The sequence below is a fragment of the Anopheles merus genome, chromosome 3L (assembly GCF_017562075.2).
Source record: "Anopheles merus strain MAF chromosome 3L, AmerM5.1, whole genome shotgun sequence".
Taxonomy (NCBI): Eukaryota; Metazoa; Arthropoda; class Insecta; order Diptera; family Culicidae; genus Anopheles; species Anopheles merus.
Window position 1 is genome coordinate 7,123,159 of NC_054085.1, and position 15,351 is coordinate 7,138,509.

The window sequence follows — 15,351 nt, forward strand, 5'->3', positions numbered from 1 at the left end:
TTTTATCAATTTGAAAATGAAAATCATACCCTGGTGTCCGGTCGTAGGTTAAAGGTGCTCTGAGTTTACATAGGCAACCGGAATGTTTTGCGTGTTTGGGTAATTTCGCTGAGATTTCCACTTGTTGTAGCCTTGTGGTAGGGGAGTCAAGATCGCAACAAATGTTGCTGAATGTGGAAATGTAACAGACATGGTCGGTTTTTGAGCTGTGGCGATTGAAACGAATTGAATCAAGCTTTTATTGTTGCATGGGAATGCAGGAAGGAAAGTGCAAAGCGAATATCAAAAGAAACATTGATGCCTTCGAACACCAGACAGATGATTCCTCAAACCCAATCAGTCTAATGATTGCTTACACTGCAGAGAGACTCAGATCAGTGATTTAATTGTGTATACCTGTGTGTATGTGTGTGTGGTACGTTTTATTGAGAGCATTCTGATTCTGCAGTTACTTTTACGTGAACGTAAAGCCGTCTTATGGAGCTAACTGGATCTGCAATATTTGGCATGAATTACACTAGGGCGTTAGCTATCTTAGATGCTTTTCTATGCGTTTTGCGTATTTGATTATGCATTACCGTACGCTTGCTTCCTATAGTACGGCGAGCAAAGTTAGCGAGGTGAAAAGACAGTTCGCTAATGACACACGTCACTATAGGCTTATCTCGAACACTTCACAACAAACGAAGACTGTGCAACGGTGGTTCCCTTTTTTCATCAATAGCCCATTTTTATGAGATTACTGATGATAACGCCCATCGGGTGCCACGAGTTCTAAACGTTGTTGTTGTAACCCCCTTGTAACTGTTATGCGAGTGGAGCGGAGCGTATAGAAATCGGTAAAAATCATTACTATATTCACACTGAGGCTGATCGATTAAATCAATGAACAAAAAATAATTGTGTATCGCGTTTTTTCACAAAGTGTGGCACTTAGTGGTGTGTGCGACCCCGAGTTTTTGGGGATAGTCCGGAAGGTACAAGAAGACGCAACACCTTCGATAGGTGCAAAACAACGCAAACGATGTCGACCAGATCTCGTCGCACCAACGGGTATGAGATGCTTAAAATTCTTGTACATAGTGATCCTATCCTACAGGTCTTCTAAATCTCGTGACATTTACGTGTCAAACCCGATTCTAAAGGCCATCGCCGCCTCCGTGCCATGGTAATGGTAGCTTTAGAAGCTTATGGATGTTTCCTGTTTATGTAAACGTCTATGTGAACTTGCTTAACATAAGGTAGGATAAAAGAGCAGGATTAACAGAAAAGAATTTATTTTGTCGGATTCTCTTTTCTTAGCTTGAACCATAAAAACTGCAGCGCTTGCCACAACTACAGTGGCCAGCAAAATAAAGTGTCCACTACTTAAAATTTTATATTTTTTTATATTTTTTCCGTAAAAAATGAAATTATTGCACTGCTTTATTTGTTGAAACATTGTTCGTGGTATCCTTACGAATGTGCAGTACCATACCATGATAAAAACGAGAAGTTTGCTTCAAGAAAAAATAGTTTATCCAAAATTGATCAAAATCACTGTGCCAAATTAAGGTGCCCACTTTATTCATTCTACAGAAAATATTTTTCTGAACAAATATAACACCAAACTTATAAGTTATATGTGTTCCTCTCACATTCTTTACATGTTTGAGGATCTTTGGCGCGTTTTTACAATTTTTAAATGTGTATCTAGTTCTGCAGCTAGTTTTTGCATCTGGTTCTTCTCAAGCGTTATCCAGAGCTTTAAATTTAAGTTTATTAGTATGTTACACCAGTTGTATCCACCTTCGCACCTATAATCTGCCACAAATTCTCGATGGCACCAAAATTTAGACTTTACCGAGGACATGCAAGGTGTTTTATATGATACCAATTGAGAAAAAAAAATTCTATTGTTTGTTATATTGTTTGATAAATAACAATAAAAATACTGGTTTTGTGGTTGGGATTCTATTGCGATTCGATTGAGACAGGGATTGGGATTCGATTGATTTTAGGATTTGATTCCTATTATAATTGTAATAGTGATAGGATCACAATAGGATTTATCGAAATTGCAAAGATAGTGCGCTATTTGTTTGATGTGCAATAAATTATATTTGATGCTCATGAAAACAAACGTTTTTGATAACATTTTTCATGGGGTGAAACGTGGATAAATCGGACTTTAGGAGAAAGTAAAAGCAATCGATGAAAGAATGATGGTTGTTCGGATCTTTCCCAAATTATATATGTTAATCGCGGTGAATCCTTTTACAACTTTCTTTATTACTTCTGTTCGCTTTGAAGTTCTCCTACGTTGTGAGTTACTAACCATACCCGCTAACTGTTGTGTAGCAGCGTTACTATCTAACGATAACTGTCAAATTATTTGACTGCAAACTGCAATATTAGAATGGATGAGCCAACCCGATCCAGCAGCGTTACAGTTAGATGGCGTGAGTTTGTTCAAACACATATATGTGAGAATCAGTTTTACACAAAAAGAAGAAGATGGGTAGCTTTAGTTTACTTCACTTTATTTTGCTCCATATTCGCACGTCCTTCACCTTCGACATTTCACGTTCATCTGCCCTCCTGACCTAGCAGCGCGCGCCGCTTAAATTCATTCTTTCGCCCAATCAGCGCTCGCTACGATATCGCTGTGGGCGATATCTCCCGTCTCTTTTCCCTACTTCACATATATACATAGGGACAGGCACAACGAGCGGCAATCAATCGCAAGATTACAAGAAAGGCAGTAATAATTTTTGAACCTTGTTTATAACGAACGTTAAAAATATTACTATCTTCACTCTCCTCTCGAAATTTTGCGACAGTAACGGTTTACCAGTTAACACTCACCAGCACCCAACTAGCAAATCTCACATCGATCAAACTAAACTAAACCAAACAATGGTAAAATGGTAAACATTAATGTTAAGTAGTTTAACATGCATTTATTGCAACAACAAAGCAATGGATAACTAAATATGTTTTTTTTTCTTAAGATTTTTACGTACAAGCAACCGTATTTCATATTCAACCCGCTGCAATGATCATTGTTTGCATATGCTGTATAAGTCTGTTGATATTGCACGCAGCACACGCCATCGGCAATGACTGCTTCATAACAAATACGTCTAAAATTCACCAGACAATTGAATGCCCAGGAGCTAATATGCAAAAGTCATTAACCAAGAAATTTTACCAACTGGAGGTGGCTTGTTCCGGAAAACTCAATTTTCAGCTGATACGGGACCTCTCCATTAATCGCAGCAAGACGTTCGATCTGCTGGTCTATAGGGATTGTCCACTTCCGAAGGGTAATCAGTCGCTTGTGGAGCTCGATCTTTTACGACCACACGGAACTGTCCCATTTCGTTGAGCTGATTTTGAAAGACAATGCAAAACAATCCGAGAATATTACGCTCGATCCGCAGCATTTTTCAGACTTCAGACTTCACGGACTCCAATCTCTTGTGATTTCTAATCTTACAGCCATCGCGTTCGACAATGCACTGCTGTCCAAGCAACTACTTACTTACTTACTTATCCGGCGCTACAACCGCTTTGCGGTCTTGGCCTGCCTAAGGAGTGTCCGAAACCGCTCACGGTCTCGCGCTTTCGTCTTCCAGTCCGTTATCCCGGCCTTAATGGCGGACGCCTCCACGCCATCTTGCCACCTCAATTTGGGCCTACCACGCCTCCTCTGTCCTTGTGGACGGCCTAAAAAGACTTTACGGGCTGGGTCGTCCGTTTCCATGCGTACAACATGGCCAGCCCACCGGAGCCTGGTGAGCTTGATACGCTGTACGACAGTGAGGTCGCCGTACATCTCGTAAAGCTCGTCATTATAGCGGCTCCTCCATTGTCCTTCCGAGCAACCAGCCCAACACAAACTAATCAAATCTCGCGATAGAAATCGTGTTTCTGTAAAACCTGTTAACCAACAGGAATCATTCACATTCGTTGTTATGCTGGATACTGAACTTACATACTATCAAACGAGTTGATTGCTATTCTGCCCAATGTTCGAATATTGATTCTGAACAGAAATAACCTCCAGCAAGTCGAACCGTTTTCCGAGCATTGGAAGCTGATATATCTTGACATTAGTTCTAACCAGCTGGCATCACTACAAGATGATGTGTTCCATGGACTGCGAAAACTCCAAACTCTTGATATGTCGTCAAACAAATTAACTAGACTACCCGCCAATTTGCTCCGGATAAACAACGACCTGTTATGCTTTCACGCAGATGATCAGCATGGTTCGAAGCTTGTGCTTGAAGATAAACTGTTCGCAGATCTAAGAGCACTTAGAACAGTGTCCGTTTCCAACTGTAAAATAACAGCGCTACCCCAAAATCTCTTTGCTGATGCCACCAGCATAACATTGATCAACCTCAGCAACAACAAGCTGCAAAGTCTCTCAGAGAATTTGTTTCTTGATTTGTCTAATTTGATGGCACTTTATTTACAGAACAACGAGTTAAAAAGTATACTTCCAAACAACTTGCTGCGGAGTACCACTAGTTTAATTCGTCTTCACCTGGGACATAACAAACTAACAAAGATTAAGAAGTAGGAACAAATCATACTTCCTTGCCAACAATCAATCGAATGAATATCATTATCCGTTTCTTTCAGGAATCTACTGGAAACTCTATGCAAAATGAATGAGTTGCGTTTTGAATACAACCAGCTATATATGATCGATATCGATGCGTTCAAGTATCAGGTAAATCCTCTGTTAAAACTCAATGTTAGCCACAACCGACTGAGCCATGTTAACATATTTGATCACTTTAAAAACTCCGTGGAAGGCTTCCATACACTCGACCTGTCCCACAACCTGATCACACACATTCGCTATGTAGACTTGCTATTTCCATCACCCAATATCGATCAAGTTAATTTGGAGTCAAACAAGATTGCCTATCTCGACTTCGACCCTAGCCGCATTGAAACGCGCCATCGCTTACCGAGGGAAATTCTTCTAGCTGATAATCCACTCAACTGTGACTGTATGTCCTACTCGCTGGTAACATATCTGAAAGTGGAATTGCTCGCCAATAAATCTATTCCGTTAAGGGGTCTAAAATCCACTCAGCCGCCCAAACTGGTTGGACTCCAACCGCAAGACGTACAACTGAAGGATCTGCTTTGTGAGATTGATGCATCCTCTGGATTCTGTCCAACTGAGTGTAAATGTTACCAACGAGCCGTAGATCAGGGAGCCATGGTAGACTGCCCGAATCTTACCAGTATGCCCGTCATCCACAGCCCCTCGATCATCGATCGCAATTTTATCGAGCTGCATCTGACACAGAATAATCTGTGCTACCTTTCCAACGAGGGTAAAGGATAAAATTCCGTTCGTTGGCTTAACGTATCAAACAACAGGCGATCGCTCTGTCTGCAGAAAGTCTACCCAAAAACCTTGAGCTACTCGATGTATCTGGCAACCAATTAACCGAGATTAATGCAGTATTAATACACAAGCTTAAATCATCCACTCTACTTAACATCACCCTGTCATCAAATCCTTGGGATTGTTATTGTGAAAATCCACTGCTTACGTTTGCCGTCGAAAACGCAGTGCGCATTACCGAATACGTTGCCCTTCAGTGCTTCGACGGACAACCGATCAACTCGGCTACACTGAAAGAGCTGTGTGCGTGGTTAACATTGTTTCGTTTGTATATCATCTCAGCAATTTTGGTGGCGTTTTTTGGCTGCATACTCACCATATGGTTGTACGTTAAATATAACCTAGAGATCAAAGTGTGGCTCTTAAAGCATAACTTGCTACAGTGGTTTGCCACGGAAGAACAAATTGATATGAATAAGAGGTACGACGCATTCATCTCGTACTCACACAAGGATGAGGAGTTCGTCACAAAGGAACTGTTGCCGAAGCTTGAGAGCGAAGAGTAGAGCGAAGAGAGCTTGTCAACTTTCGAAGTTGAAGAGCGAAGAGAGCTTGTCAACTTCGAAATCTGCTGACACGTGCTTGACTTATTGCTGGGGGAGATGATCGCCAACGAGGTTAGTAGTGATCAGCGTTTTCTTTTCACTTGTGACTGTAATGTGACTCCTTCTAGATTATGAAAGCTGTTGAAGAATCGCGACGCACCATTATCATCCTCTCGCTCAATTGCCTCGAGTTCGTTTGGGGCCAAATTGAGTTTAGCACCGCGTACTTACAGTCGTTGGCGGACAAGTGCAACCGCGTCATTCCCATCATTTATCAAGATATTGAACAACTTGATCCACAGCTCCAGGCTTACCTAAAGACCAACACGTACGTCCGCTGGGACGATCCGTGGTTCTGGGACAAGTTGCACTACGCCATGCCTCATAAGTGTCGATTGAAGGATGTGCAGGAAACCGACAACATGCGCATGGAATCCGTGGACAAACGAAATCCACTAAAAACACCAACTACCACTACAGTGCCCATCAATGTGGTTGAAAAGGACGATGCCAACGGTGTAAGGACGGATATTTCGGTTCTTTCAAGTGAACGAGAATGCACTGAGCCGTTTGTCACTGTCCTTTCGTAGTTTAACAAATGGCAATATTTGTAGAGAGGCGGATTATCAGGAACCCAAGCGATTAGAAGAGTTGAGGCTCCCTATGTTGAGGTTTGGCGGGAGGGATGCTCAAGGTTTGTCGAGTCCTTCTCGATAATCTGCCAACAGTTACATACTGGATTAACGATCTCTGGAGCCAGCCACGAATTAGAATAAGATACATTAAGGCAGTGGCGTCTAGCTTGTGGTCCGTGGTCACTTAAAATCCGTGACGTTAATAGACGAGTTCGTTTTTTTATACTTTAAATGAAATCTTACAGGGTTTTCCGATAGAACTCAAGACCGCGGGACACTTTGATGAATCTGTGGGAGTCAATCGCAAGACTGCGGAACGATACCGGGATCTGCGGATTTGTATCGCAAGACTGCGGCACGCTTTTTCGAGCACACTATCGCACCAAAGGGACATATATCTTGACAGCCTAAATTTTTAAATTTCAAATGTTATGTTTTGAAGTGTTTCAATAATAAATTCGCTAACAAACAAATAAAAAGCCATTACAGATTACTTTTTCAAGCTCCAAATAGCGGGAGCTCAAGGTGAAAATAAATACAATTTTATGCTGTTAAGTAATTTGTCCCTGGGGTGCAACAGTGTGACCGAAAAAGTGTGCCGTAGTCTTACTATACAAATCCACAGATCCCCGAATCTTCAACGTTTTCAAGTATCGTTCCGCAGTTTTGTTATTGACTCATCAAAGTGTCCCAAAAGATCACATTTTCAAGAGGTATATCTAGAATAACATTTAAACATATTTTATTAAAAATATTTGAACAAAGTCTACAAAATACATACCCTTTCGTATAAATTAGCTCACAACACGCTTGTCAAGTCAGATTCTGTTGAACCGTTAAGACAGCACCAAGTCCATTCGCAGTTCGTCGTCTCAGTTTATGAGCTTCGGAGGTTCTATCATCCAAGATATTTAAGATAATCCAAACGTTCCTATCCTGGCTTGCGTGCGTCCGAATTGACGGAATAGCCATACTAGTTGCTAAAGCGAAGTGCCAATGAAAATAGTGCAAGAGTACAGAAACAGAAGAAGTGTAATAATGTGACAAAACTATACTCAAGGACGTGCAAGTGTACTTCGCAACCAATACAATCAAAAACTGGCAAAAAAAAATTAAAGGAAATTTCTTGTTACATCTTCATAGAGAATACAAGTCGCTAAGTGCAAGATCATTTATATCGAGAAGCGATTGTAGTGAACTTGTCATCATGTAGTGCCGTTCCTGAGACTAGACGGGATGTATTTGCACTTTAATATAAACTCACTTTATTTGCCAGTTTACTTATACTAAAACAGCGTGGTTGGCTTCTACTGATTTGCGAACTTATTTGGCGCGGCGGACTGGACTGCGGGATTTTAACTGATACAACAACTCTTTTCTAGCTCCGCGCGAGCTTCTTTTTATACGAAATAATTACATTGCGCTTATGGGCATATTTAGCCTATCCGCTCCGTTATGCATGATTACAATTAATTATCCTGCTCTATCTCCTGCATTATGCGTACGTGACTAATTGCGTACATTAGGTAATATCGTCCTTCCATGTGTAATATCCTACTGCGCAATTGGATGAACTCTATTAAATTTTCTCTATTTAACTAGTTGGTTCGGATTAGAACATATTGCACTTTTATGTCTAATATTTGTGTGCATCTAATTACAGTAATTTATGTTCTGATAATGTTTAATTTAAAATTTTATACTTGTAAAAACTATTTCTTTTGAGTGTGTTGGTGACTACGTTCACGTGCTATTTCATACGCTGTTTCATTCTGGCCTTAGTTACAAGTGTGCGGTTTGTGTCTAGGATGTAATGAATTTACTGCAGATTATTATAGCGGATGTTATACTAATAATTGAGTCTTTGCTATTCTAATCTAATTCTAATTTGCAAAGTATAATAGTGTCGGGTGTCGAACCTAAGCTTCACGATGAACAAAACCTAATATGCCTGACGTAGGAAACCTACGGTTATGGTAATCGATATTCAACAGATCGTGATCAGGCTAACAATGTTGTTGCCAGTGAATCTCGTGAACAAAATGTTCGAAAGGTTCCTGAAGTCAAGTCCAAAACTGAACAAAAAATTTACGCATAGAGTTTACACTGCACATATGCAAGAAGTGCAAGAAGAAGTACCCAATGCAGTACGCCTACACCTGGAAACTGTGATAATAAAGCACTATTATAACCAGCCAAACATGAAACAAAATAAATGTGATAGTGTAAGTGAAGAAACCATTAAGTCGACAAGTTATGTTTCTTATCCAATCCAATCTTATGCTTATATCCAATATGGATTGACAGGCGAGAATAGACCGGAGTCCCTACCAAATCTCTCGATCGACAGCGGCTTATCAAGCAGTTCAGATCTACGTATATTCAGGAACGAAAATTGTGATCTAAACTTCTAGCTATTCAGTACTTTAAAGTTGAAGTTCTCATTAGCTCCTGCTGTGAAGTAGCAGCATTTGCTCAATTTACAACACCCACTTAAGTTGACACAAACTTTGAGTCGTTTTCAATCAGCTGTTGTTGTACCACCTTTTGAGCTTCGTTTTAAGTCCTTTTCAATGAAATTTGTATTATTCTGGTATAATGTATTACCAAAACGGGAGAGAGAATGATGTCAATACTGACCACTCGGTATCTAGTAAATAAAGTATTGATCAACTTTGCTTTAAGCAATATTTGTTTCATTCCCAACAATCACTTACATTTTTGATCAGGATACCTTATAACCGCTCTTCTGAGCTTCAGCTTACAGGGTTTCCCACGATTTATTGGTTGATTTCCATCAATGTTTGGTGGGTTCCCATTTTTTTGTGCGATTTTTTGGCCGTTTTCCAGAATTTCCAATGGTCCAATTGTATTGATATCCAAACAGAAAATACCAATAAATTATTGGAACGAACCAAAACTCTATGAAGTACGATAAAAAAATCGTAGGAACGCACGAACAAATCATGGAAACTGACCAAAAACCGTAGGAAACTCTGTAAGCTATTTTTGCTGAACTACACTCTGTTTCAATTTAAACTGTTCGGATAAAACAACGCACTTGAGCAACTTTTTGATTTTTTAAATTTTCAAGGACTTCTTTATCCGTTATGTTTTTAAGATCAGAATATAACATCACGTATTGGACAGTGTTAAGAGTAGTGATGATAAGTGTTCCATTGAAAAGTTTTGTTAGAGTTTAGAACTTTATATAATTTTTTTTTTGAAGATCGGGGTTTTTAAAGGTACTTGGAACCGTTATTTATAAGTTTACTTTCTACCGGTCGTCCAACATGCTGTTGTAGACTTTTTCCGACGACAAACGGATCTGGTAGCGGCTCTCCTTCTTCAGTTGTTAACACCAGATACATCAACTCTCTTTACTCGCCGTTGAACCGTTCCGGGTAAGGCCTAGCCCAGGAAGTCGTACCAGGAGGTGGATTATCTAGCACTTGAAAAACAATCTGACAATTTAAAACGATTTGACTTTGATTCCTTGATAGTTTTAAATTGGAAGATTCTTTTGGTGGAGATATTGACTATTCAATTCAGCTTTGACTGAATTGCTTACGCTTTGGCTGTCCTGGTCATGGACTGCTTTCGCTGCATCCAAGCTAATTGAAGCGATCTCTTTTCACCTTATAGTAACAGTGAGTCCGCTACATCTGTATCTAACAGAGTAAGCGATGAGCCCGGAACTAAAAGGCATGCATAGTGACGGATTGCTCATAAACAAGGAGTGTTATCAGTAACATATAAAAAGTCAGTGTAACTGAAACTACTTAATATAACGTGAATACACCTTCACTTGGAGGCGTATTATCGGATAGATTAGTATCATCGTGAAGCATTTTATAATACTTCCTTACGCAATCCTTAATTCCGCGTACGCGTGCAGTTCGGCACTCAGTTCTCTTGTGGGTATTTGAACTCAAAATTCCTCCTTTGAGTATGCCAAACCCACAAACCATGAATTTTATCTGTACCAAACCATATTTTCTTCATCCACACTGTTTTTATAAAATCCATTAAGATTTGAATCGTGACATCTTTTAAACTGCCTAGCTCCCTTGCACATGGTTGCACAAATTTGGCTTGACAAAATATCATTGTTTCGATCGTTGGTCGAAAAATTCCTCCCCACGTGGTAAGACAAACTACTAGGCAACGTTTATCGTTAGACCTGTTTGGCCGTTCCTTACGTCCACTCGTATGTGGTACGAGTTTAGGTGATCGCTTTCGATGAAGGATTTCGCTGGTTCTAGGAGATAATTGTTTTTTGTATGTTCCCCGGATTGTGCACGTGAAGACTCCCTCTATCGGAATGCTCTTGTGCGAGATTCGTGTTCATTACTTCACCGGGCGTGTTCCCTTGTAATGATGTTTTGACAGGAGCTTCTTACTCGAGGCGGAATTTGCAGTGATTACAAGTTTGCTATTTATTTCGGATGAATCTGTGATGGCCTCCGATGTTTGATGAATCAGCGATCTCGGTTGGCCGAGTTGGGGGATTGCACTATTTGTAGGGCTGTCCATCCTTTCGCTATCTCTTGATGCGGTTGTCGATACTTGATTTGTATCGTAGATCGGGTTAAGTCAGCTTATAGTGTCGACTATCTGATTCAAACGGAAATGTGTCAAACAAAACCGCGCTACACGAACTGAAACGAAATCGGTATTATACAAGCTTGTTAGAGACTTCTTTCGTTGACTCGAGACATTGCTACCAAATTGATCTGAAATGGATTTGTTTGTCAAAACAAACTGCAACGCGTAACGCAGGAAATATCGTACCAATTTATAATTATTTCTACGTGTGGCACATTATTGTTCTTTAAATGTATTTGGCAATATCATGCAAAGTAGCGCTTGTGGTATTATTTTCTAATTTCTGTGAATTTTGTTATTCCCACCCTTTTTGCAGTGAATAATTACAAAAATCCCTTTTGAATGTAATTACATGCAATTCGTGTGGTTTAAATATATGTATTTAGTAGTTAAACCGTAAAACAAAACGCTTTCCGTAGCTTTAACCTGACGGAAAGCTGTTTGACAAAAAACGGTCTCCGTTTGAGTCAGGTAATGCAAATGACCTTTGTTCAGATCGATATATCAAACCAGAAACAAATCGAGTACTCTAACACGGATCATAATAGAAAATAAGCATTTTTGATACTTTTTCTCAAGCAGTTGAGTCACATGATCGGCACATAGATCTTGATGTAGCTATTTCTTCGAAGTCGGTTTTATTTATTCTCGAGGACATGGTTTTTTGACGATTTACCCTTCCTGGGACGTTTTTCTCCGATTTGCGTGTGTCGTCAGCAAGTTTTCTTTCACTCACGCTGCGACAGTGGAGCTTCGTAGCGTTCTTCGGTTTTGCGTCACAATCACTTGCACTTGAAACATGCGTTGAAAATAATGTTCATTAAAGCCCTGCCGGTTAACTGCCATTGCACTTTAACACTGAACTTGCGTTTATAGGGTAAGTGTACCAATAGTGGTGCAATTTGTTGTGGTACATATGTGTTTTAATGGATTTAAAGTGTCAGGTTCATAAAGATAAATTTATGAATATTTTAACGCATCGCAAATGGAATATGACTTATCTTCTCAATCACAACCATTTTTGCCATCAAACTTAACAAATTTCCAGAAAAATACATATTTTTGTAACTGTTTTGTTGTACCTTTAATGGTGGTATGGTTCCTATAGTCGTCGTATTTTGTTCCTACAGTGGTGGTAAACAAAAATACCTTCAAAACAGTGTATAATATCAATGAAACTTAGTTTCGACGCTATTTTCGTATGAATAGGAAGGATTGCTGCCATAATAACGATTTTTTGTAAAAAATGTATAAATTTGATTGATGAAACTATTGACTAAAGTACTGTATAACACCTGTCGTCAACCCTCCGCGGAACAGAAAGCTTGATTTGAGACCGATTTTTCATTCAGCAAAATAAACGAATTTTGGCCTTTTTGGTAAATTAACTACATAACACTCATTTCTGTTGCTTATTTTAGTACGACATGTCAAAAATATCCTCGAAAAAAATCTAAAACGACCTGTTTTTATTGATTTTATAACTATAACCACTATAGTAACATGCCTATTTCGTGTACCTATAATGGCACTATGGTAAAAAACACTTAATAATGCATAAATATGGTCAAAAGGCAAATAATTTTAGTAAAACAATGGAATTTTATAACAGTTATGTTGAAAAACTAGTAACTAGTAATCCGGAAAATAAATTTAGTACGGAAAGTAAATGTAAATATAATCGCAATAAAACACAAACAACAATTTCCCCGATAACATACATTGATCATGGTTGATCGCGACACATATACATAAGGGCATCTCTCAATAGGAGTAAGAGAAAATAAACACAAACATTTTAAACTTGATTGTTACCTTTATTCCTAGTGTTGCACAAACTTCACTCGCAGTCATGCATGATCCATGAGTATAGTCGCATCTCTCGATAAGAGATAATAAAATGAACAATTGAATATAAATATCACAATTCGAAATGAAAGCACAAACGCATCAGCAACCGAGTGCGACCTTACCTATGCAGGAGAAAAATATTAACGATACAGAATTTAACGAAGACCGATTAAATTACATTCATTTAAATGTTACAACGTAAGAATGATGAATAAAAAATAAAATCACTTATAGTTCAGACCCTAAACAGAAATCATCTTGAGTCGGTTCAATCCCTCTTTCGTGCAATTTCGTGGTGTCCGCCTTCACGTAAGTAATCAGTGTCAGGCTATTTCTGTTTGACCCAACAAAAGTAAATGGTGCTCGTCAAAGTTACTTGATGACATTATATATTTCACTAGCTGATTTACCCGGTTTCAGCTGGTTTTTTAATAAAAAAAATAGAAGAATTTGCAATACAGGAAATACAAAAACAACGATTACAATGATTACTATAATTTTATCCCAAAGCTTCGATTCATCTTATCGTAATAAGAGTATGTAATTAAGATCTGCTATGACAATCATCCGCTTGGGTACCTGATGACGCTTTCTCAATTGTTGTAAATAAAGTTGTTATCTCGCCGAGGTTTCAAGTGCTAATGTTTATTCCTTGTCAAATTCACTGCTCTTCTAATTCTTCTTATTTATAATTACGATCTAATCCTTTCTGTACTAATTACCCTAGTTGTCCTAATTCTAATTGTGCCATGCACATTGCCTACCGTAAGGCGTCAACAGTACCACTGAGTTTTTGGTTTACCACGGAGTTTATTGGACCCATATACCATATATCATATACAGGCACTACAACATATTAATGTGGACTGGAGGGCAATCGCGTATCTCTAATCTCAGCGTAAGTCGAATTTCGATGTTTTCGGTCAAATTATAGCTAAATTTCGTATCATTCTGCTTGAAGGGGTAGGTTTTAGCTATTAAATTAGTGATTTGATCTGATTTCATTAAATTAATTAAAATTTTGAAAAATTAAAAAATTAAAATTTTGTATCATTTAAAATAGTTTTTAAAATTTGACGTAAAGAGATTTTTTTTGAGTTTGACATTTGATGTGTCAAATTAGTATAATAACTGTCAGTATAAGTAAATCGTAATTAGTATAAGAAAATCGCGTAAAGCGAAATTGCGAATATCGTGTATGGCGTACATCGAGGAATACCTGTACCTTTTGAAATGGTTTTTAAAATCCGACCAAAGGAAAGTTATTTTGCATTTGACATTCGATCTGTCAAATTTGTACAATTAGCTAAAAAAATTAGAACAAAACGTATACCAAAATCGCGTATATATATGACGTATATATCGCGTATATCGCGTATATAAATATGGCGTATATCGGGGAATATTTGTACCCTTATACCAGCGCTAAAAAGCTATCGCAATTGCGAGGTCTCGTGCGAGCTCGCAAACTGCTCGAAATTGCTTGCGGGGTTTTAATACCAGTGTAAACTGCACTTAACACCGAGTTTTAAAACGCTGTATACAACACAACAACAATACTGCTCTTGGTATGGGATTGGAAAATTGCTAATATATTAAGTTTAGTGTAACTTATGAAAATGATGTGAGTCTTAAAACTTATTCTCATACCACCATAAGGTGTGTGCAAAGTTTCGATGAAAATGATCCAGCCGTTTCGGAGGTTGCTCACAACAAACACTGTGACACGAGATTTTTTTATAAATAGATAGCTTATGGATGCTGAATAGTGAAGTAGCAAGCAAGCGATTTCCTAACTCGATTCATTAAGCACCACAAATCAAATGAAGATAAAGTTACTCATGGTTCTGATCGGCTTACCCAGGTAATGGATCCCACCGCTAGCAAGCATTCCCATTTCATCGGAAAGTGATACAAAATACCTAATACAGATAACTACTGTGATAAATTTTCCATCGAAGATAATTACTTAAGCTTACTTTCAAAAACACATTTGCCCTTGCAGGCATATCCTACCCATTGCATCTTCCTACAGTTAACCGGAACATTCTCCATTGCTGACGAATTCTAACGTTTAGGATTGTTATTAAATTTCCGACGCAGCTAAGCCTATGATAAATCGACTATATTCGTCAAATTTTTAAGTAAAATGTACAGGGAGATTTTTGTCTTCTCGCAGTTTCAGGGATAAATTCAAAATACCATTTGTAGGGTGTTCTAAAAGCAATTCTTACCAATGAATTAACCGTCATGTGTACAACCGCCTACCCGGGTACGTCTCGCATATTTATTC

General features: G+C 38.6%; 1 pseudogene; it reads left to right on the forward strand.

The window, feature by feature from the left end:
* Nucleotides 1–352: 352 nt before the first annotated feature.
* Nucleotides 353–9,406, forward strand: LOC121600278 (annotated as a pseudogene).
* The last annotated feature ends 5,945 nt before the right edge of the window (nucleotides 9,407–15,351 follow it).